Genomic DNA, 24339 nt, shown 5'->3' with positions numbered 1-24339 from the left:
GGTTAGGAAATATTTTGATAAACATATAAATGTAAGAAAACTTGGACTGTAGAAAAGAATGATGTAATATTAATTTTTGATCATTGTGGACAAGGTATTTTATAGGCAAAAACAAGACAGCTCGATGTGGTACATTAGAGGAAGAACTGTGGTGTGAAGATATTCTAAAGCTTTATTTGGTTTGAGAAGTGACTAGACATATTGATTATCTATAAACTCTTAAGTATATATGTTTAAACTTTCCATCCCTCTATCCGTCACTATTTTGGGGATGCGTTTGGGAGTAAGTTGCGGACATCGGTGTACTTCCCCTGAAATACATCAGCATATAAATCATTAACTAGAGGTCAATATTTGTATGAGTGAACACAAACAGAATAGAAAGAATATTTTATATCCAGATAAGGAAATGAGGGAGGAATAAAGAAGCTTGTATCAACCTAATAGTAGGATTAAAAAAATGGATATAAATGATAGAGACCCCCTAGAGTATAATGGTTTCCTCTGGGAAGAAAAGGGAGTAACACTGAGAATTACAAGTTGGGCTTTAGCTTTTTCTAATATATCAGTTCTGGAAAAATAAATTAGTACAAATTGTTAAGCAAAATGTTAAGATGTGCTAAATCTGTGGATAGATGAGATCTGTTAGTTGTTACGATCGGTATATTCCTATATGTTTTAAATATCATATTAACAAATTGAAAATGTACACTGGTGTAAGTTAGAGCTGTGTTCTTAACCCATTCCTTACATATACTATGTAACTTGAGTAAAATTATTCCATTTCTTTAGGTTTCAGTTGCTTGCTTTTTAAAGGTATACATGATTACAATATTCCCTACCTTTCAGTGTTGTTTCAACAGTGTGAAGTGTATGGTACAGTATTTGGAGAAAATACATGATAACTGGTAGAAATGAAGTAGTTTATTTCATGCAGTAGCATGAAATCAAAGAGAGGAGAATTTTTAGAAAGGGAAAGGAGGTATTGTTTGTATCACATGCAAGCAAAATGTTCAAATTACTGAGACTGACCATTGGATTTAACTCTAATGAGGTCATTGATGAAGTTTTCCTGGGCAGTTTGGGGAGACTGATAACAGTAGAGGACTACAGACAGGGATTGAAGAGGGGAAGGACAGATAAGAAAAGATTGCACTATCTTGTTTGAAACAAGAAGGCAAGGAAAAATTGCCTACTTATTTATAGAAGCAAGAGAGAAAACAAGAATTTTAAAACTGGGAGGCTACAAATGTGAACTAATTTAACTAGTTCAGTTGTGAAGGAAAATGGGTCAGAGACGAGAAGAAGACAGAGGGTTGTGCCTCTGTGTGTGTCTGTGTGTGTAACAGTAAGGATTTTGGCATTTAACAGACTGAAAGGAGAGACCCAGTAGCAAGGGGAAAAGTGGAAATGTTGGAGCAAAGTAGACCCCTGATACATCAAGTCCTACAAGAGACAGTGTGATGCTCAGTCGCTCAGTCGTGTCTGATTCTTCACGACCCTATGGACTGTAGCCCTCCAGGATCCTCTGTCCGTGGGATTTTCCAGGCAAGAATACTTCAGTGGGTTTCTATGCCCTCCTCTAGAGGATCTTCCCCACCCAGGGATCGAATCCGTGTCTCCCACGTTGCAAGCAGATTGTTTACAACTGTGCCACTGGAGAAGCCCAAAAGAGACAGTAGGGGTGGGAATTAAGACCACAGGTGGAAGAGTTGGCCTTAAGAGAGAGAGAATCACCTGTCTGAGATTAGAAGAAGTTGAATGCGTGTGCTGACAGAGATAGTGCTGACCTGTGAGTGAAGGATGGTGAGGGAGTTTATGACTCTTACCTTCAAATTTGTCTGTGAAAGATTAGCGGGATTCCTCCACTGAGCAAGTGCATGTACTTTTGTTATTGTGGTTTGTGGACTTGGCCCTTATCAAGAATAAGGACTCAGGCATTGAAATACTTCATAAAGGATGTTCCTTCCAATGAGAAAATTAGATTCAGGCTCAAGTCTCCTTCTCTAAAGTGGGTTTTTTGTATGTGAAGCATCATTGTTTGAGACCTCAAGTTATCACACTCATTTCAGAAAGTCATGAAAGGTCCACGGAGGGGACTGAGGTGTGAGAGTTCCTGGCTCAGCCTTTTGGGAAATAAACAGGCACCAAGACTCCACATTTTCATGTCCTCTACAAAATCGGTTTTCCAAAAATAGACTCGCACAAGCTGTAGTCACAGTTGAATGTCATGTTTCTATTATTGCGATGACATAAAATCATTAAAGCGCTGCTAGTTGTAAAAGCAGTCATGTCTGGTAATAGAACTGCTCTGTGCCCATTCAAAGGGAATTGCATTTTAAATGGCACATGCAGAGCAAGGACAGGACGGCCAGGGACTGAGGTGTGACTTCCACAGCCATTTATGACACGTCCTCCTTTGATCTCGCTGTAGCAGGCACTCAAGTTCTTTGTTCTTAAAAGTGGTGTCATAGTGACTGGAGTGCATGAACACAGGTTGTAAGAAGGTTTCAATTTTTTTGAGTCATCTGCTAATTTTTAATAATATTTTCTATATTTAAAGTACTTGAAAAATTATTAAAAGTTCCTAATATCAGGTTTCAACTCCTGCCTTCCTAATTTCACAAAGTTGTTTTTTGTTTTTTGTTTTGTCTAGACTTCTTTGTATATCACAAAAATCATAGAAGCTGAATTATGGATACCTACTATGTCAGGCATGTGATCTCAGTTAATCTCCATACAACCCAATGAGATAGCTATTACTAATATTAATATTACCATGGACAAATGAATGCACCAGCATCTTGAGACTGAACTCCATCTTTTCAATATCAATTGGGATTCAAACTCACGTCTGAATAAAAATGGTTGAGATTTAAAAGAGACACTGAGTCAAATGTTACTTTGAGTTTTGAACCTATTAAAGAATGGACAGGGAAGTTTTGACTTCCTTAGAAATTCAGATTATTTAATTTTATTATTAGAAAAGCTGTGTTGAGAAACACACCTGGTACATAAGGTCAAAATAGATTTCCTATCTTCCTCCTAAAATGCCCCTGGCACCTTGTATGGTGAGAGGTATAGTTGCAAGTGGGTTTCCCAGGTGGCTCACTGGGTAAAGAACCTTTCTGCCAATGCAGGAGACTTGAGACACATGGGTCTGATCCTTGGGTCAGGAAGATCACCTGGAAGAGGGCATGGAAACCCACTCCATTATTCTTGCCTGGAAAATCCCATGGACAGAGGAGTCTAGCGGGCTATAGTCCATAGGCTCACAAAGAGTTGGACATGCCTGAGGCAACTTAGCAGACACACACACACACACACACAGTTGCAAGCAGAAATACAGCCTACCTCTCACCTTCCAGGAACAGATGGTACAGGTGCTCTTATCCTATGCAGTAGAGCCACTCCTCTTCTTGTGGAAGGGGAATGGTCAGAGGTGTAGGGTTGGATTCCAACTAACACCTCCAAGACAGCCAGAGGTTTATCAGTAGAGGAAATAAATTATTCACATGTGAATTCACATAATATGGCACATACTATCTCCACAGCATCTTATTTCTATGAATGGGATTAGTTTCCTACACTAAGTGTAGGATCATCCATGTAATGGGCTTCATAAGAGTAACAAGTGTGTTAATCAAACCTGGACAAACTCCAGGAAGCTCACATACTAGGACTGATGAAAGAACATTACATTGGAGGCATCACCACAGTAGAAGTCCATGCTCTCCATTTCCCTTTGTACTCTGGGGGTGCACCCAGGAGTCTAGTAAATCTAAGCCTAGAGTACCAGAAGACTTTTAAAAAACTAATTAGCAAAGTAATAGTCCCTCCCCAGCAATGATTAAGAGCCAGAATCCATCAGCTACAAGTATGGCATAATCTTAGCTCCAAGTCTTATCCTGCCAAGCTTGACATCCATAGTTAAGAGAACACAGACCTCTTCCTTGACAGGATCAGTGTCCCACCACTTTGTCACACTTGAACATGGCTGAATCAGCAACATCAGAATTTTACTAGAGTTTGGTTGCTTAACGATTTTGCTGTAGCTGATTTCCAAATAACCTCAGGAGGCCAACAACTTCTTTGGGAGACTGGCATATGGAGAATATGTCTTGGACAAGCCAATTTTTACTTGTCAGTGTTGGCTTGATTTTTGTCTTCTTATTACACCAGGATGCTTAGTTCTGTGTATTGCAATATATAACTTGCATAAAAGAAATAATACACAGATGAGTGAATAAATGAATGAATAATTGTATAGGAAAAAAGTACAGTCACTTGGGCTTTCCCTCACACCACTTCTCCATTTCTCATCTGTCAAGAGGTACAAACAGATTCCTAGGCACTAGTTAGGAGCAGAAGCTTAAGTATCTTCATAAATAAATCTCCCTTCTTTGATCTGAAACTCAGAATCACTTCATTGTCAAAGAATCTTTACCACATCAACTACAGAGTCACAGACTATAAAATAAGTGTTCTCTGAATCTCTTAATGAAAACTCTCGAGTTTATCTTTTATTTCCTTTAGAGATGTGATTTAAAAAAAAAAAAAAAAACTCCCTTATTTGCATTTTAAAAATCCTGTGGAATTAAATCCTAAATTCTAATGATAGCTAGCATTTTTGCATGTTTCCTATGTGTGGGAGCTGTGATAAACACTTGACATAGATTATCTCATTTAATCCTCACAGAAACCAAATGAAGTGTTTACTGGTATTATCCCTATTTGATGAAGAGGATACCGAGGCTCACAGAGAATTCATAACTTGTCCAAGACCGTCTAATGTCAAGTAATCAAGAGTGAATGACCCCGCAGCACATATACCAGCTGAGACCAACCTTGGATTGGGGGAAAACTTCCAGAGGCAGAGCAGCAGCAGGTGAGCCAGCTTCTCAATGCTGGGTGCACAGGGATCCACTGAGTAAGACATCAGACTTGAAAGGGCCCCCAGCCTTGAGCTGTGGGGCTCATAAGCTTCATGGTTGGGGGAACACCAGCACTTCCTCTAGGATGGTTTGGGCCTGAGGTCCAAACTTTGTGGTTCCAGTTCTGTGACGTAGCAGAATTGTAGCTTCCAGCACTGACCATCGACCTCAGCAGAGTCCAGGACCCAAGCCTTTTGTTTCAGTTATTGACCTTCAGCTATGTTTTTTTTTTTTTTTATAATATTTTTTTTATTTTTAAATTTACATAATTGTATTAGTTTTGCCAAATATCAAAATGAATCCGCCACAGGTATACATGTGTTCCCCATCTCGAACCCTCCTCCCTCCCCATACCATCCCTCTGGGTCGTCCCAGTGCACCAGCCCCAAGCATCCAGCATCGTGCATCGAACCTGGACTGGCAACTCGTTTCTTACATGATATTTTACATGTTTCAATGTCATTCTCCCAGATCTTCCCACCCTCTCCCTCTCCCACAGAGTCCATAAGACTGTTCTATACATCAGTGTCTCTTTTGCTGTCTCGTATACCAGGTTATTGTTACCATCTTTCTAAATTCCATATATATGCGTTAGTATACTGTATTTATGTTTTTCCTTCTGGCTTACTTCACTCTGTATAATAGGCTCCAGTTTCATCCACCTCATTAGAACTGATTTGACCTTCAGCTATGTTTTATCTCATCAGCATTTTATCAGGAGGCCTGCTCAAGTACTCAGTTGTAGCCAGTTTTCATATCTTTGGCTTTTAATTTTCAAAAGATGCTGCTCTTTGAGGGAGTGGGGGATGACAGCTGTCTCTCTGAAGAACCTAGCCTACTGGGTATCCGTGTCAATCAAAGGAATCATTGCCTATCACTTAGCTATTACATGGTGGAAGCACATTCAAGTACTGCAGTCTGATGCCAGGGCCTTCCCAGTCTTAAATGATTTGCAATAAGAACTTGATATAGCTACCTGTATGTTCATTTCAGGTAGTATTATATTCTATAGTATACACTTCTCCTGTCATATTTTTTTTCTTTTGTTCTTAGTTGGCCATTTAAAACATGTCTGCATTATCTACCTGTTTATAGCCCTTATAGTTCACCATCCTGATACTCTGGGCTCTGTTAGAATGGGAGATTTCACTTGGCTCTGAACCATCAAAAGAGAATATGTTGCTGATTGTGGAACTTATAGACTTATTTACTGGAGTCCCTGGGGATGCATGATGGGAGGATCCTAAGAGATAGAGTTCCTTCAAAGAAATGACAAGTTCAAATTCAGAGTTCGTGACTTTTGTGTTATGTATGGGTCTCTTTGCTGCTGCTAAGTCACTTCAGTCATGTCCAACTCTGTGCGACCCCATAGACGGCAGCCCACCAGGCTTCCCTGTCCCTGGGATTCTCCAGGAAAGAACACTGGAGTGGGTTGCCATTTCCTTCTCCAATGCATGAAAGTGAAAAGTGAAAGTGAAGTCGCTCAGTCATGTCCGACCCTCAGTGACCCCATGGACTGCAGCCTACCAGGCTCCTCCGTCCATGGGATTTTCCAGGCAAGACTACTGGAGTGGGGTGCCATGAGATTTTAAACTAGAACTAATAATATTAAGAACTTGTCTTTGCGTCAGTGGATTATGTGATTACAGTTCTTTGATACTTTGAATTCTATTTGTTTGTCACAATGTCTCATTTCACTCTTTCAAATAGTTCTGACTTTATGAATTTACAGAATTTATAAATACAGAATGTATTTACCTAAGAGAAAACATCGTAATATAGTAATGATATCACCTTTACCACCAAAAATGTTCATGAAGTCAGAGGTGTAATCTGCTTTATTGATTGCCATATATACCCAGTGCATAGATACTAAAGCAAATTGTTGCTCAGTCAGTATTTATTGTTTTCATGAGGAAAGTAATAAATGACTCAATTATTAAATTATTTGAATTGTCCTGGAAGTTCAAGGTATTGATTTAGTTGTGTTTATTCCTGATTAGAGGTGCAAAGAAGGACTTTTCATACGAAGAATTCTTTGAGTATGAATTGGATGGGATGGGAAATGTGATTCTTTATTTTATTCCATTCAAATAATTTGGTTTTCATTGGTTAAAGGGTTAAAAAAAAAAAAAAAAACTTGTGATTGTAAGTATTTTCAAGTGTGTAGAAGTGTTTGTGTGTGTGTGTGTGTGCATGGGGAAGGCATATAATGATTTAAAAAATACCCTTATTTCTTGTGTGATCATCGTTGGTTTGGGATATACAACACCCTTCCAGAAAAGAGAAAAATAATGTTCAATAGGAAGGGACAGAGAAATCCTTACTTATGGATCTCTCCATTATAGACAATTCAGTCAGTTCAGTTCAGTTCAGTCGCTCAGTCATGTCCAACTCTTTGCAACCCCATGAATCGCAGCACACCAGGCCTCCCTGTCCATCACTAACTCCCAGAGTTCACTCAAACTTATGTCCATCGAGTCGGTGATGCCATCCAGCCATCTCATCCTCTGTTGTCCCCTTCTCCTCCTGCCCCCAATCCCTCCCAGCATCAGGGTCTTTTCAAATGAGTCAGCTCTTCGTATGAGGTGGCCAAAGTATTGGAGTTTCAGCTTTAGCATCAGTCCTTCCAATGAACACCTAGGACTGGTCTCATTTAGGATGGACTGGTTGGACCTCCCTATTAATTAAGATGCTAAGGACTTTTTTTTCCTAATCGTATGTCCTTGAACAAGTTGCTTCATCTTCCTGTGTCTGATTTCCTCATTGATGGAAAGGGAATAATAATAGGACTGACACTATGATTTTGTTGTGAAGAATAAGTGAATTACTACCTGTAAAGCACATAGAGCAGAGTGGGTTGCCATTTCCTTCTCCAATGCATGAAAGTGAAAAGTGAAAGTGAAGTCGCTGAGTCGTGTCCGACTCTTAGCCACCCCATGGACTGCAGCCTACCAGGCTCCTCTGTCCATGGGAGTTTCCAGGCAAGAGTCCTGGAGTGGGGTGCCAGGGCCTTCTCCAAGTGCAGACTAAGTACACAGCAAACATTATCATTACTGTTATTGTCATATGCTAATGAATAAGACATCACCTTATCCAAGCAACTTAACACAGGTCAAGAGTAGATGATCTCTGAGGTTGGCTCCAGTGTTTCATGATCCTGTAGAGAGCCTTTAAGACTCCTTTGTTGTCTCTGAAAATATAGATCAAATCACACTGAAACACATGTGAGGGACCGCAGAGCGCCTGCTATGTCTTAATGAATTCAGTGCCCTAGGACCCCTCCAATCCTCTTTGATGTATCTTCAGCCTCTGAGAATGGGCTTCCTTTGGAGTGTTGTACTGGAATGACAGTGGTGGTAGTGAGGCGCATCCTGTGATGGTACCTCTGAAACCTCAAATCATCCACTCTACTTGCAAACCCAGTTCAGCAGAGTTTGGAAAGAGCAGAGTGAGGTGAACACTTGATATTTTCTCCTGTCAACAGTATTAAGTTATGGCTTGTGATGGTTCTGCTAGGCAAAAGTATATGGCAGTGAAAAATAACATGACTATACCTTCACATCAAAACACACATACACAGCCAACCAACAGCCTTCAAGAAGGTGTGAAGACTCCTAGAGTATTAGTTGAAGGTAGTCTTGTGATTTAGATTTCTGTAAACTGGCTTTGGTGCCCTCTCTCTTTCCCTGGCCTTTATCCATTTAACTTTCTTCCCAATGACCCGCTCTCTGGCTTTCTTTAGAGAACTTGAAAATATTGACAATACAGATACCAAAGGTGAAAGGGACCTTTATCCCCACTGAACTCCAAATAGCAATTCTCTTTTCTCGCTCCCAGAGGAATGCTTGTAATCTTGTTGCAACTATTTCTGCTGTACTATCAACTCTCCAGGAAAGAATAATGAACAAAACCTCTCATCAACTACATTTTAATGCGCTTTGTTAAAAAAGTCAGCTTATCCCAGTCTCAAACTGAAAATAAAATTAAAAAAAGTTTTTGACTTAGTAAATGAAATGCACATGTAAAAGTCAAAATATTTTTTTTAGTCAAAATAATATGATGGGAACAATGTAGACTCCAAAGTTTGTAGGTCCAATGGCTTTTTTTTAATTAAAAAGTAAAAAACCCTTATCCTTACAAAACAGACATATGCACAAAATATTGAGGTGGCCAAAAAGTTTCATTGGAGTTTTCCATACCATTTACAGAAAACCCTAATGGAATTTTTTTGCAACCCAAATCTATAAATTTTTAAAGATAATTTCAAGAGATGTATTTGCTGAAGCCTATTCATTCAGATGTATCAGATAGAAATGTATAAATCTCAGATTAAAACCCTTGCATTAGCTGAGGTTATTGCCAGACCCTTGCAATCAGTTCATGACAAGACCCTACATGTGGTGAATGGGTTACAGTTAAACCTAGACCATAGGCCTTGACTATCTTCAAGACAGAGAGACAGTGCCAAGGGCACCTAAAACTTCAGGGCTTTTTTCCTTTCGTTGTGAGAAAGCATGACAATTTCCCCCACTAAACCACATAAATTGTATTTCTACATGATTTTTTTAAGCGTTAAATGGGTTGAATGCAGTGCTGAAGAACAACCAGTTTACTGATTCTTTAAGTAGATGTTTATTGAATACCACCTATTAACTGTGAGCCAGTGTATTAGAGATGGGTGATGTAGTAAAGGTGACTAAAATTGATTCTCTAACCTTGAGGAATTCATATCTACAAGGTTGGGGAAGATAGATGTCTAGATAATGAAGCTGACTACCATATGCCACGTGTGAAGTCCTATGGGAGCGCAGAGGAGAGTCAGACCGACTTTATTTGGGATGAAAAGCATTCACTGGGGAGGGTGAGGACGCTGAGCTCTGGGGGTCGCAGGGAGTTCACCAAAATGAAGCTCCGTCGCACTGTTGTTTTGCCAATAAATAATTTTCTGTTACAATATTTGTAATGGTTGCCACACTATGTCACAATGTGGATATAACACAGGTAATTTAATTGGGCCTTTTTTTGTCATTGGGTTAGTTCCATTTTTTGATAACTATGAACAGCATTGAGATAAAGATTTGTGTGGTGAAATCATAGCACATGCATATGATTCTCTGAGAAAACAGCCCAGGATATGAAATTACAGCCTCAAAGGACCAACAGTTTTTTAGCATGTAAATGATGTTTTTTTCAAGCTAAGATTATGAGAGAGTAGGACTTTAGGGGCAGACAAACTTGAGTTCGAAATATAAACATTCCTTTTCTTGGTTATTGACCTTGAGCAAGTTGCCTAAGCTCCATTACTCTTAGTTTCTGCCTTTAAAAAATGAGAATCATAATACTTACCTTGAAGTACTGCTTAAAAACTGTAGTAGAGCTTAATAAATACTTATTGAATTGCCTTCATATTTTTGACAATAGGTACCGGATAGCTGCTAAATCCTAGCAATAAAATTCAAGTGTTCTAAATATTTTAGGTTACTGACATGAATTTCTAACAGGAAATGTGCACTATACTGTGTGGTATAGTTGCACTCAATTCATTAAATGGCCTCCATTTCAAAAAATCCTGACTCATTGTCCATATAAATAACTTTTAAATTGCTTGGTTCTGGCCTGAAATTTACTCCTAAAATATAGGAAAGTTCCAGAATTGGATCAAGAGCCCAAAATCTGGGATAAAAATCTGTATTCTTCCACCTATTTCCTGTGTCATTAATCTCTTGTCAGTATTTTCATCTGAAAAAAAAAGGAACATAAAGTTACATTTCCTTTCTGCTTCAACAAATCAGATGAGAAATATAAGAGATAGAGAGATGTTACCTAGATCTCTAAATTGATATTCTGGTACGACCTATTATTCATTTTGGATTTAATAATCTGCCATGAATCTTTCTACTTATTGAAAAAAATAGGTGTTGTGTAAACTCTACACTTCTCTCATGCTTGTCAGTGTATCATGAGTTTTCATTTTATATTGATGTGGGGCATTGACTTGAAGGATCCAGATTTATTTTTGAACTCTTGTCAGCACTCCATAGTTAACATGGCCCAGAAGAGAAATGCTATTTTGCCTCCTGCATTATCAACACAACTGTCAGCAACTAAGGAAGGCATCTTCTTTACCATTATTATTGCTAATGTAAGAAGCAGAGAAGAACAGCTGGATTCTCATCAGTGGGTTGTTAGAAGCCCTGGCATTTAGTTGAAATCTGCTTTCAATTCTACCTACCTTTATCTGCTTTAAGAATGTATTCAAAGGGGAAACATCATTTTTATCCCAAAGAGTATCTCTGAACTCCTAATTTGAGATATTTACAGATCTCAAAGTTGTTTATCTGAGTGTAGCTTTTCCTCCATGACATAAAAATGCAAAGTTAATGTTGATTGCTTACTGGCTATTTCATGTATCTACATTTACTACTCTATTCTCTGTGTCCTAAATTCTCTGTAGTGTTACAGTTGCTCTCTGTTCTCCAATTTGGCTTAAATTTATAATGGCAATGGGTAGAAATAATCTTTTAAATGAAGAACTGGAAGGGCTAAAATCTTGCTGCAATAAAAGGGCAATGCTATAGCTCAGTTATTTGCTCTTTAAAAAGGCAGAAAAAAAAAAAATATGTAGCCTCTATAGTTACAGTGTGCCAAAATTAGGTAGTCTATATGGTAATTTTGTTAAATCAGTTTCCTTTTTATACTGCGTATGTGGTGGGATCGTGAAATAGTGCATCCGCTTTGTAAAGCAGGTTGGCAGTTTCTCGAGATGTTAAACATATGATTTAGAAATGCTGCCCATAGGTACATATCTTTTTTTTTTTTTTTTTTTTTAAACTTAACATAATTGTATTAGTTTTGCCAAATATCCAAATGAATCTGCCACAGGTATACATGTGTTCCCCATCCTGAACCCTCCTCCCTCCTCCGTCCCCATACCATCCCTCTGGGGCGTCCCAGTGCACTAGCCCCAAGCATCCAGTATCGTGCATCGAACCTGGACTGGCCATAGGTACATATCTAAGAGAATTAAGTATTTATATCTCTGCACAAAATTTTGTATGTGAGTGCTCATAGCAGCATTATTCATTATAAAGTGGAAACAACCCAAATGTCTATCAACTATGAATGAATAAATGAAATATACTAGATCATAAGAAAAGTATTTCAGCGCTAAAAAGGAATGAAGTGCTGGTGCATGCTGTAACGTGGGTGGACTGGGCAAACGCTATAGCGACATCGCTCAGTCGTGTCCGACTCTGTGCGACCCCATGGGCTGTAGCCTACCAGGCTCCTCTGTCCATGGGATTTTTCAGGCAATAGTCCTGGAGTGGATTGCCATTTCCTTCTCCAGCGGATCTTCCCAACCCAGGGATCGAACCCGGGTCTCCCGCATTGTAGACAGACGCTTTACCATCTGAGCCACCAGGGAAGTCGCTATAGACAATGAAAAAAGATAAATACAAAAGGCCACATGTTATATTATTCCATTTATAGGAAGTGTGCAAACCTGACAGATGTACAGAAACAAAAAATCGATTGCTAGTTTCCAAGAGTGAGAGGCAAAGGAGACCAAGGAGTGACTGCTAATGGGTATGAGGATTCGTTTTTGAAGTGATGAAATGTTCTAAAATTAGATACTGGTGACCACTGTACAACTTTGTGATTATGCTATTCAATAAAACCCCTGGATTATATATTGTAACAGGGTGACTTTTTGGTATGTGAATAATATCTTAGTAAAGCTCAGATAAAAAGTAACATCAGATCAGATCAGATCAGTCGCTCAGTCGTGTCCGACTCTTTAGGACCCCATGAATCGCAGCATGCCAGTCCTCCCTGTCCATTCATTAATAAAAAAAAAATAGAAATTGGGAATGGTGGAAATGAATGGGAAAATCATGACTAAATAGTTTATCGTCTTAAGCCTTTCAGGTTTAACATTCAGTATAAAGTATTTTTATTTTAAATAACTTTGGAATTAATTATTTTAATTAAATTACTACACTTTACTTAAGCATTTCTTTGTTTCAAGTATAGGTGATTGCTGACTATTCACTAGTATATAGTTTTTTTTTTCTTTCTTTTTTCAACGGGAACTGGGAAAAGTGTCTGTGGTTACCGATACACACTTGGTATCATGGTCAGTATTCTAGGACCTGGGCATGTACTCCAGGAAATAACTAGCAGCTGGCAGCCTGGTTATCCTAACAGTTGTCCTCTCACCTGGATCACTGCTGTTATTGTAACTCATTCTAGATTCCTGCAGACTTACAGTGACATGGCTAACAGTAATTGAAACTGTCTTTCATATACTCCTTATTTGGGGCAAAATGTTGGTGTCCATTTTTTTTATCATTGAAAACAGATTTCAAGACTTCTCACAGCTAAATGTAGCAAGCAGGTAATTCACAGACTTGTAGACAACAAACTCTGATAGTCTAGGATGGAGAATAGGGCAACAGGTTAGTTGAAAAGCTTCATGTGTCTTTTTACTAATGCAAGATTTAGTACACTTAAGGATATTATAATGAGATCAAATCAAATTTACAGGAGAATGAACAAATGAGAATAGCAAATGGAGGTCAAAATGCACTTCCACAGTTCTCTGTTACACCAGTTAGATTTACAAGGCAGGGACTTAATGTAAGTTGATGTGTGATTGCTCCAGTTTTAAAGCGATGCCATTCAGCTTACATCTGATTTCATTAAGGCTGTTGAGACGGCACTTGAGTAATTCAAAGAGAATAGAATGGGAGGGGTAGAGAGTGTGTGTACAGAAGTGTATTTTGATCCTGCACTTTATTGTTATAACACGCGTGGGTCTAGCAACTCTTTAACATGTAGTCTGTTATGATTTCATCTTGTATAACTGCGAGCTAACAGCTTTGCCTCTCAAAGAAGTGATGTGATCAGCCCACTAAACCTTTTGCCATGTGAGACATTCACTGTGTGGTGGAGATGATTCAGAGAGTAGACTTAGACACACAGTCACGTGACGTGTTGCTTAAACCAAATTAAAATGAGTGTGCTAACACTTTGTCAGTTTTCATCTCTTCAGCCTCATAGCTATTTATAAAAGGGAGATGTTTGTATGAGAAGAGGTCCCAGTTGGGGATTAACGCCCAAGTCTCTACAAAATTTTACATAAAATAAACAAACATTGTCACAGGATTTGATGTTTTACTAAATCATTTCATGGAATAATTAACACATATCCTGTCATAATTCTATGAGAATATTTATATTATAGAGTTGACACTATATAGAAACTGAGAATCAAAGTGATTTTAACTTCACAATAATCAAAGTGTAAAAGCAAGAACTAGGAAAGAAAGTAAGAAAATAAAATCTTATTTATGAAGCCCCTGTTCCAGCACTATTTGAGAAGATTCTAAAGTGTTAACACATTAAATCCTCTGGAAGTCACAGGAGGTGGACTTTGTTATTTTCATTTCACATAGAAGAAAGCCGAAGGTCCCACGTCACAAGCCTAGGTTTTAGCAGATTTGCAATTTAGCGCAACAGGTTTTAAGATTTACATTTTTACTGTAGACCATATATTCTAAACATAGTCATGATGTTGAGAAGATACCCAGCCTTAGCTTTTGTTATGAAGATGGAATCATCACTGTCTTGCCGATATTGATCAGTTTTTTAATACAACAGTCACCCTCATGTTTGATTTGCTACATGTGTTTTCAAAAAGGTAATTCACTGTTTGGTCAGGGCACTGGGAAAGCCCCAAGTCAAAAGCAATCTTGATTAGAAAAAAAATGCTGTGGAAAGGAAGACTGGCCTTTCTTTACGTGTTCAATATTGTTCGTGATGCAGACTCTCCCTCCACACATACTTCAGTCCATACCTTAAAATAAACAGACCAAAAGGTGAAAATTAGTTTCCTCGTAGTAACTGGGGAAGTATATGGACTCCACAGCATCCACTATAAGATGACAGACCATTGTAGAGCACCACCCCCTGCCTTTTCTAAATACTGGTCCATCTTACTCTCTAAAAGTATGTAGGTCAAAATTATACATGCACCACAATGTTCATTGCAACAGTATTTACAATAGCCAGGCACGGAAACAATCTAAATGTCGAACAACAGATGAATGGATAAAGATGATGGGGTACATAGATACAGGGGAATGAAAGGAAATGAAGTTAGGTTGTTTGCAGAGATGTGGATGGACCTAGAATCTATCATACAGAATGAAGTAAGTCAGAAAGAGAAAAAAAAATGTTAATGCACACGTGTAGAATCGAGAAAAAATGGTACAGATGAACCTATTTACCGGGCAGGAATAGAGACACAGAACAGACATAGAGAATGGACATGTAGACACAGCAGGAAAAGGAAGAGTGGGAGGAATTTGGAGATTAGAACTGACATATACACACCACCATGTATAAATAGATAGCTAGTGGCAAACCGCTATAAAGCACTGAAGTTCAGCTTAGTGCTCTGTGGTGACCTAGTGGGTAGGACGAGGGAGGTGCAGGGCAGGGAGGTCCAAGAGGGAGGGGATGTATGTATATACGTGGCTGATTCACTCTGGTGTACAGCAGAAATTAACACAACATTGTAAAGCAATTATAGTTCAATTAAAAAAAAACAGCGTATAAATGATAAACCGTAAGACTGTTTCTTTCACAGATTTTTGAAGCTGTTTCCCTTCTATAGTCCCTCCATTCTTAGGCTGGCTTCACTATGGCAGAGGGATGGATGCCGACAACTCCTGGACCTAGAACCTTCTAGTTCACACTGAGATACTAGACAGCTGTTCCAGTATCCAACTACAAGAATCATTGTGACAAAAAGATGTAGTATTAGTCAGCTCAGGCTGCCATGGAGAAATTTCATAGACTGGGAGGCTTATACAGCAAAAAGTCATTTTCTCCCATTCTGGGGTGTGGAAGTCCGAGTCCAAGATCAAAGCACCAGAGAGACTGGTTTCAGGTGAAGCCTCTCGCCTTGGCTTGCAGGACAGCTGCCTTCTTGCTGTGTCCTCATAAGGCCTTTCCTCTGTTCGCATTTCACACACTGCTGGTGTCTCTTTCTCTTCTTAAAAAGGCACTGGTCCTATTAGATCAGAGCTCCACCCTTTTGTGCAGAAGGCAGTGGCACCCCACTCCAGTACTCTTGCCTGGAAAATCCCACGGACGGAGGAGCCTGGTAGGCTGCAGTCCATGGGGTCGCGAAGAGTCGGACACAACTGAGCGACTTCCCTTTCACTTTCATGCACTGGAGAAGGAAATGGCAACCCACTCCAGCATTCTTCCCTAGAGAATCCCAGGGACGGAGGAGCCTGGTGGCTGCTGTCTGTGGGATCGCACAGAGTCGGACACGACTGAAGCGACTTAGCAGCAGCAGCAGCCACCCTTTTGACCTCATTTAACCTTAGTTACCTCCTTAAAGGTGTTGTCTCCAAACACAGTCATGTTGGGGGTTGGAGCTTCAGCATAAATTTCAGTTTCCCTGATGGCTCAGATGGTAAAGCATCTGCCTGCAATGCAGGAGACCTGGGTTCAATCCTTGGGTCGGGAAGATCCCCTGGAGAAGGAAATGGCAACCACTCCAGTACTCTTGCCTGGAAAATTCCATGGACCGAGAAGCCTGGTAGGCTGCAGTCCATGGGGTCGCAAAGAGTCGGACACAACTGAGTGACTTCATAAATTTTAAGGAGACACAGTTCAGTCTGTTACAGATAAGATTGCATTAATTTTCTCAAATTAATTTATATTCCAGCCCTTGGATCTTTATAATCACCAGAAGGATAGACTGAGGAACTTTAATAATGCTCATGTCCAGGCCATACTCCAGAACAATTACATCAGAAGCTTCTAGGCCAGGGAAGGGCATAATAAGCACTTTTAAAAAGCCAGGTATTTATAAATGTATATCTACAATTAAAAACAGAGATGTATGTTATGTAAGACTTATTGGTCCAATGTATAATGCATAGAATGTTGAAAAGAAAAGAGCTAATGCTGACTTTGTAAGCCTATTATAATGTACATATAAAGAACATGTACTGAATATTATCTTAATTTTTCTCTATACATTATCTTGGGGCTTCCCTGGTGGCTCAGATGGTAAAGAATCTACCTGCAATGCAGGAGACCCAGATTCATTCCCTAGGTTGGGAAAATCCCCTGGTGAAGGGAATGGCTTACCCACTCCAGTATTCTCGCCTGGAGAATTTCATGGAGAGAGAAGCCTGCCAAGCTACAGTTCATGGGATAACAAAGAGTCGGACATGACTGAGCAAATAACACTATGCTTTATATTGTTTGATATACCAATTATCAAACACTATATACCATAGTATACTTAGAGATGTAAGTAGAAGATAATAGACAAAATTTTAAAATCAGGCAGCAAGAGTTCTAACTGTGTTTACATGATCTTCATATTTCTGAGAAAAGTAAGAATGATAATAAGTGTCCACCTATGTTATGAGATTAAATGAGATAATACATGCAAAGCTTCAAATAATCCATCAGTATTACTATTAGCAATATAGCAGTGAGATGTGGAAAAACCAAAAGTGTCTCTTTCCATTTATTTTCTCTCCAATACCCAAAGATCCCCAACCTTTGAGATTCAGCAGTGTGTCCTTGCAAAGGCTAAATTAGCTACATTTTACATATCAAAGTGGAGGGACCTGGGACAATCAAAGGGCATATGGAAATAGCAGAAAGAGTGGTTAAGGTCATGGTAGAGACATTGGAGAGGCTTTGAGCAAACTCCTAGCGACTGGAGGTGATTTCTGAGCTCCGTGAGGACGCTGCTACAGCCCTACAGAACATAAAGGCAGCTCTTTTTAGGTCACTCCTGTTCTGTTGGAATATTAGATTTTTTGTCATTAATTTTAAGAATCCAGAAACCCAACTTGCTGAGAATTTTCAAGAGATATCAAACAAATGTGTTTTGAGTTGAAGCTGCCCTATGCTTCTCAGCTTTTTTAAAAACACTGAGCAGTTCAGTTTGGCATTTCAATCTGTCTCCTCTTACATTTATATTAGAAAAAAGCAGACCTGGTAGAAATGTTGCTTCTGAGCCCTGAGAATGGTGAAAGGATAAATCTTTTGTTCGCTTCTTTTAGAGATGTTTCTTTTTTTCTCTGAAATGTGTGGGAAGCCTTGCCTGTCTAATCTTTAGCATTTTGATGGAATTACCATAAAAAGCTTTTCTGTGTTTTGTGTGAATCTTTATCTTAATTGGAGGTTTAAAAGGGGTTAAAGGGGACTGTTTTCCTGGGTATGTTTCAAGTATACTAAGTCTGTGTAGAAGCACTGACCCACTAAGAGGCTTCGTCTTAAATTGTTTAGTGGTTAAATGCATGGCTTCAGAGTTAACCTGCCTGGTTTGAACTTTTGCTTTTGACATTCACTAGTTTAACTTCTCTATAACTTGGATTATTCATCTGCAAAAGGGTAATAATAGTAGGTATTTCATAAAGTTGTCAAGCATTAAGTTTGCTACTGTACAGGAAACAGAATACTTCTGACTCCATGGCCAGCATCACTCCGTGTTAAGGATTCCTAAAGCTTATTTCAAGTTTCTTTTGCTAAACTCACTGAACGCACTCGTCTAAAGGCCAGAAGCAAAAACAGCTCACCTCTAAGCCACAATGGTCTGGGTTTGAATCTTGACTCCTTCACTTAGGAAGTGAGTACTGTTAGGCGGCAATCACTAGTGCCTTTGTTAACGCATCTCTAAAATGGGGCAATTGCAAGGTCTCCTTTGTATGTTTGTTGTAAAGATTCAGTTCAGTTCAGTTCAGTCGCTTAGTCATGTCCGACTCTTTGCGATCCCATGAGCCGCAGCACGCCAGGCCTCCCTGTCCATCACCGACTCCTGGAGTCCACCCAAACCCATGTCCATTGAGTCGATGATGCCATCCAATCATCTCATCCTCTGTCGTCCCCTTCTCCTCCTGCCCTCAATCTTTCCCAGCATCAGGGTCTTTTCCAATGAGTCAGCTCTTCGCATCAGGTGGCCAAAGAATTGGAGTTTCAGCTTCAACATCAGTCCTTCCAATGAACACCCAGGACTGATCTCCTTTAGGATGGACTGGTTGGATGATCTTGCAGTCCAAGGGACTCTCAAGAGTCTTCTCCAACGTCACAGTTTAAAAGAATCAATTCTTTGGCACTCAGCTTTCTTTATAGTCCAACTCTCACATCCATACATGATCACTGGAAAAACCATAGCCTTGACTAGACGGACCTTTGTTGGCAAAGCAAGGTCTCTGCTTTTTAATATCCTGTCTAGGTTGCCCATAACTTTTCTTCCAAGGAGTAAGTGTCTTTAATTTCATGGCTGCAATCACCATCTGCAGTGATTTTGGAGCCCAGAAAAATAAAGTCAGCCACTGTTTCCCCATCTATCTGCCATGAAGTGATGGGACTAGATGCCATGATCTTTGTTTTCTGAATGTTGAGTTTAATTCAACCTTTTTACTCTCCTCTTTCACTTTCATCAAGAGGCTCTTTAGTTCCTCTTCACTTTCTGCCATAAGGGTGGTATTTCTCCCGGCAATCTTGATTCCAGCTTGTGCTTCCTCCAGCCCAGCGTTTCTCATCATGTACTCTGCATATAAGTTAAATAAGCAGGGTGACAATATACAGCCTTGATGTACTCCTTTTCCTATTTGGAACAAGTCTGTTGTTCCATGTCCAGTTCTAACTGTTGCTTCCTGACCTGCATACAGATTTCTCAAGAGGCAGGTCAGGTGGTCTGGTATGCCCATCTCTTTCAGAATTTTCCACAGTTTATTGTGATCCACACAGTCAAAGGCTTTGGCATAGTCAATAAAGCAGAAATAGATGTTTTTCTGATACTCTATTGCTTTTTCCATGATCCAGTGGATGTTGGCAATTTGATCTCTGGTTCCTCTGCCTTTTCTAAAACCAGCTTGAACATCTGGAAGTTCACGGTTCATGTATTGCTGAAGCCTGGCTTGGAGAATTTTAAGCATTACTTTACTAGCGTGTGAGATGAGTGCAATTGTGTGGTAATTCGTTGTAAAGATTAAATGAAGCAAATTTACCCTGTGACTTGAGTTTAAGCCACTGTTTCTTCCCTGTTGCTTTCAGGATTGCAGTAGCCTCACAATTGATCTCACAGTTTCTGTTCTTACCCATTTATAAACCACTCACTGTGTAACAGTTTAATAATTTAAATATAAGTCAAATCATGGTACATGATTTTTTTTCTTTTCTTTCATTTTTGGAATAAATGCATATCTTATAACCATAGTGTATGTGACATCAAAATAATTTGTCCACACCTAAATTTCCAAGCTTGTTTTGAGTACTGTTTACTTTCGTTGAATATATACCAGTTGCGTCTGACTTTTTGTGACCACATGGACTATAGCCCTCCAGGCTCCTCTGTCCATGTAATTTTCCTGGCAGTGATGCTGGAGTACATTGCCATTTCCTTCTCCAGGGGATCTTCTCAACCCGGGGATTGAACCTGCATCTCTTGCATCTCCTGCATTGGCAGGCAGATTCTTTACCACTGCACCACCCGGGAAGCCCATTCTGGTCACACTTGCTTTTTCTTATGTTCTTGGAACAGGCCAAGCTCTTTTCTCCCTCAGGGTCTTTGCATGTCTTTTCATGCCCACAAAATTATGAGCTCTATAAAGGGTCAGAGGTCCTTTTCAACCTGCACATCTCTACTCAAAGTCATGTCTTCAGAAAGACCTTTCTTACCATCTAATCTAAAGAGGGCAGCCCTCCGGGATGACAGTTCTTACATCATCTCTTTAGAATGTGTGTCATGCTTTCCAGTTATTTTTGTTTATTTTTCTGTTTTGCATGTGTGTGTGCTTAGTCCTTCAGTCATGTCTGACTCTTTGTGACCCCTTGGACCACAGCTCGCCAGGCTCCTCTGTCCATGGGATTTCCCAGGCAAGAATACTTCGGGGGATCTTCCCAACCCAGGGATTGAAGCTGCATCTCTCATGCCTCCTGCATTGGCAGGCAGATTCTTTACCACGGCGCCACCTGGGAAGCCTCTATTTATCTGTTTACTTGTGCAGTGTTTCTCTTCCCTGACACTCACAGGCAGGATCTTATCTGAATTGGTCATCATTACATTTCATAATGTCTGGCATATAGTAAGTGCTCAGTAAGTATTTGTGGAGGGGAGAAGAGGGTAAAGGAAAAAAAAAAAAGAATGATGTCATCAAAAGCACTCAATATATTTTAGCACAATTGAAAAAAAATCACATTGTACACACCTGAAATATATTTTTTATTTATCATATATGCCACAATAAGCTGGAAAAGTTAAATAAAATAGAAAAAAATAATAGAAACAAAGGTGGGATAGAAAAATTTTCCTGACAATTAGAGAAAACCATTCATCATGAGTCTGGACTCTGGAATGGACTTCTGGGGAGGAAATATGGAGTAGTTCTTTTAAAGCCATGAGGACTGCCTCTCAAGAGGGAAGTGGTGTCTCTCGAAGTAGTATGGTTTGGCTATCAATCTCTAGATTTTTGCATTCGGTAAATCCTAGAGCTAGCTGAAAATAACCCACTGTGCAAGGATTTTGGCACCAAATTGCTTCCACCACAATCACACCTCGCCCAAGATGTTAAGTGTGCAAAGCAGGATATGGCACCCAATCAGGCCTACGCTGGTTTCTGCAGGCTAGCTGGTCAAATCGGGATTTGGCAAGGCCATTTCTGCCCTTGTAGCTTCCGTCATTTCCCCTTTCACTGAGCAGCACCGTCCCTCTGCGGATAATCTGAATTCCTTGCAGTCTGCATCATGGCACTTCTATTTCTAGAAGACCAGGATGATACTTTCTCTCCAAATCTGTTCTCAGAGGCTCTTGTCTCATTGAAATTGCTTTTCCTGTCTCCACCAGCTGGACACTCAAAAAACATTATCTCAAGAGGACTTATTTTAGTTTTGCTATCCATCATCTGGAGAATTAAAAAAAAAAAAAAAAAAAGTGAGGATTCATTTTGATCTGGCAATTGTGTGTGGCTGCTTCAGAGAGAGAGACAGAAGGAAGGAGGGAGGGAGGGTGGGAGAGAGAAAGGGAGACCACCCCTGGTGAGATGCCTCCTAAATCTCATAAGCATCACCTCTGAGGGAGGAATCCAGAAAACGTTCTCCCACAGGCTAACTTGACGGCAAAGGCATTTTGGGCTGTGAAGATTGCGTGCAGAAACAGTTCTCAGCAATACTGATACAGATACTCGATTTTGATTGCTGACCTTAGGCCAGGTACCATTCTTAGAGCTTCCCATAGACTAGTTCACTTAACCCTCGCATTCAACCCATGGAGAAACCAAGGCATGGAGAGGTCGATGGTATATCTATGGTGACCCATGCAGTTGTGTAGCTGAGATGGTAACCAGATAATCTGGCAGCAGGTGATTCACCTATAACCACCAGTCTATTCCCTCAGTGGTGCTGTTTTTATAGTTTCTGTTTCTAGGACTGGGTATGTGAAAAACAAGAACTACCATGGTTATCAAAAAGAAAAACAAGTTTGCAAATTTATTTTTAAAATATTAATCATCTAAGACAAATAGATTCTGAAAATAAAGTGCTTCCTATTTACTTCCAAGCAAAATTTCAGCCTTATAATTATAATTGTACATCTAAAGTTGTCCACTGTTTGAATCCTTGTTACCAAAGCAACTGCCTCTTCTTCAGCATTTTAGATGAGATTTGCAAAACTCAAAGGTTTGTATTCAATATATTCTAGAATTTTGTTATGAGCTTTCAGGTGTATGGGACCCTCAGAAGGACAGACATATAGAGTAAACCATCCATTCTGTTGGCCATGTATCTGTATCCCATTCTTGAAAAGACAGGAAGAAGGGAAGATAAAACAGTAGAACTGAGCTGAGTTTAATGATTCCCTGAAGAAATAAGGCCTCCCTTGGTGAGTATACCCCAAGAAACTGATAAAAGTAGTCTGTTTTCAAAGCAAGACTTTCCAGTGACTTAGAATCAAAGTAATATAACATCATTCTCCTCTGATACACTGTCAACTACGTATGCCTGTGCATATATAGTCTGAGTCTCTGAGAGACTCAATGTATTATTACAGAGTTGTTTGGGGGGAAATCATCTTTATACCACAGTGCATCTATTTCAGCTTCTTAAAGAGAAGATCGAGAAAAGAATATTGAAGACAACAGCATTTCTATCTCAGCTCTGCTATTTGCAAACTTAAGGAGGTTAAGTCACTAAACCTTCAGTTCAGTTCAGTCGCTCAGTCATGTCTGACTCTTTGTGACCCCATGAATGACAGCACACCAGGCCTCCCTGCCCATCACCAACTCCCGGAGTTCACCCAGACTCATGTACATCAAGTTGGTGATGCCATCCAGCCGTCTCATCCTTTGCTGTCCCCTTCTCCTCCTGCCCCCAATCCCTCCAAGGATCAGGATCTTTTCCAATGAGTCAACTCTTTGCATGAGGTGGCCAAAGTTTTGGAGTTTCAGCTTCAACATCATCCTTCCAATGAATACCCAGGACTGGTCTCCTTTAGGATGGACTGGTTGGATCTCCTTGCAGTCCAAGGGACTCTCAAGAGTCTTCTCCAACACCACAGTTCAAAAGCATCAATTCTGTGGGGCTCAGCTTTCTTCACAGTCCAACTCTCATATCCATACATGACCACTGGAAAAACCATAGCCTTGACTCGATGGACTAAAGCTTAGTTGTCTTATATCTAAAATGGGAAGACATGAACTCTGTTGTAGGGGTCTTTTGAGGATTCACTTATATATATATACATGAAAAGTGATTTTAGTGTCAGCTTGATACACAGAGGACACTCAACAAATGACAGTTAATAAAAGGAAAGCATTATGTAGACAGTACAAAAATCCTGTTTCAGGCTTCTGGTTAAACTTGAGAGGGGGCAGCAGAATTAACTTTCTCATTAATTGGTGAACTGTTATGAACTCTATGTAAATGGGGCAATACAGAGATGGTATGAAACCCAAATAATTCCCTGCAATTCTCCCCATTGGCATTCTATGCATCAAACAGAAAAACACAGTAGAAGCCCAGTTTGGATAATCTCTTCTCATCACTAAAGTCAGTATTTGGGGCCTTTTCATTGGCTCATTAGTACTACTCCATTAGATTAGTTAGGAAGTAGAGACGGAATGAAGTTTTGGGCACTGTCCATTCAGGGAAGAGTTGGTGCGTGAAAGAGGACATCCACAAATTCTGGAGGGAGCCCGGAGTGATGAGGTACCTAGAATGGGGCAGACAGGTTCATGAGAGGGTAGAGTGTCAAAGCTAATTCTTTCACCACTTTGGTCTAAAAATTATACTACATTTGTTGGAGTTTGGTACATGTGTGCGTGTGTGTAGGTGGAGCAACCGAAAGCATTCTGAATGCTCG

General features: G+C 39.8%; 1 protein-coding gene across 4 annotated transcripts in view; it reads left to right on the top strand.

Annotated features, from left to right (window-relative positions):
• LRRC4C (leucine rich repeat containing 4C) overlaps nucleotides 1-24339 on the top strand; it is a 1421025-nt gene that overhangs the window by 278364 nt on the left and 1118322 nt on the right. For all 4 annotated transcript variants that reach the window (XM_070804074.1, XM_070804072.1, XM_070804071.1 and 1 more), the window contains exon 2: nucleotides 4700-4888. The gene's annotated coding sequence lies outside the window, so the exon portion shown is untranslated. The remainder of the gene's footprint in view (nucleotides 1-4699; nucleotides 4889-24339) is intronic.

This window comes from Bos indicus, chromosome 15 (assembly GCF_029378745.1).
Source record: "Bos indicus isolate NIAB-ARS_2022 breed Sahiwal x Tharparkar chromosome 15, NIAB-ARS_B.indTharparkar_mat_pri_1.0, whole genome shotgun sequence".
NCBI lineage: Eukaryota > Metazoa > Chordata > Mammalia > Artiodactyla > Bovidae > Bos > Bos indicus.
The sequence above is the reverse complement of the archived record's forward strand: the minus strand, read 5'-3'. Positions and strand labels throughout refer to the sequence as shown.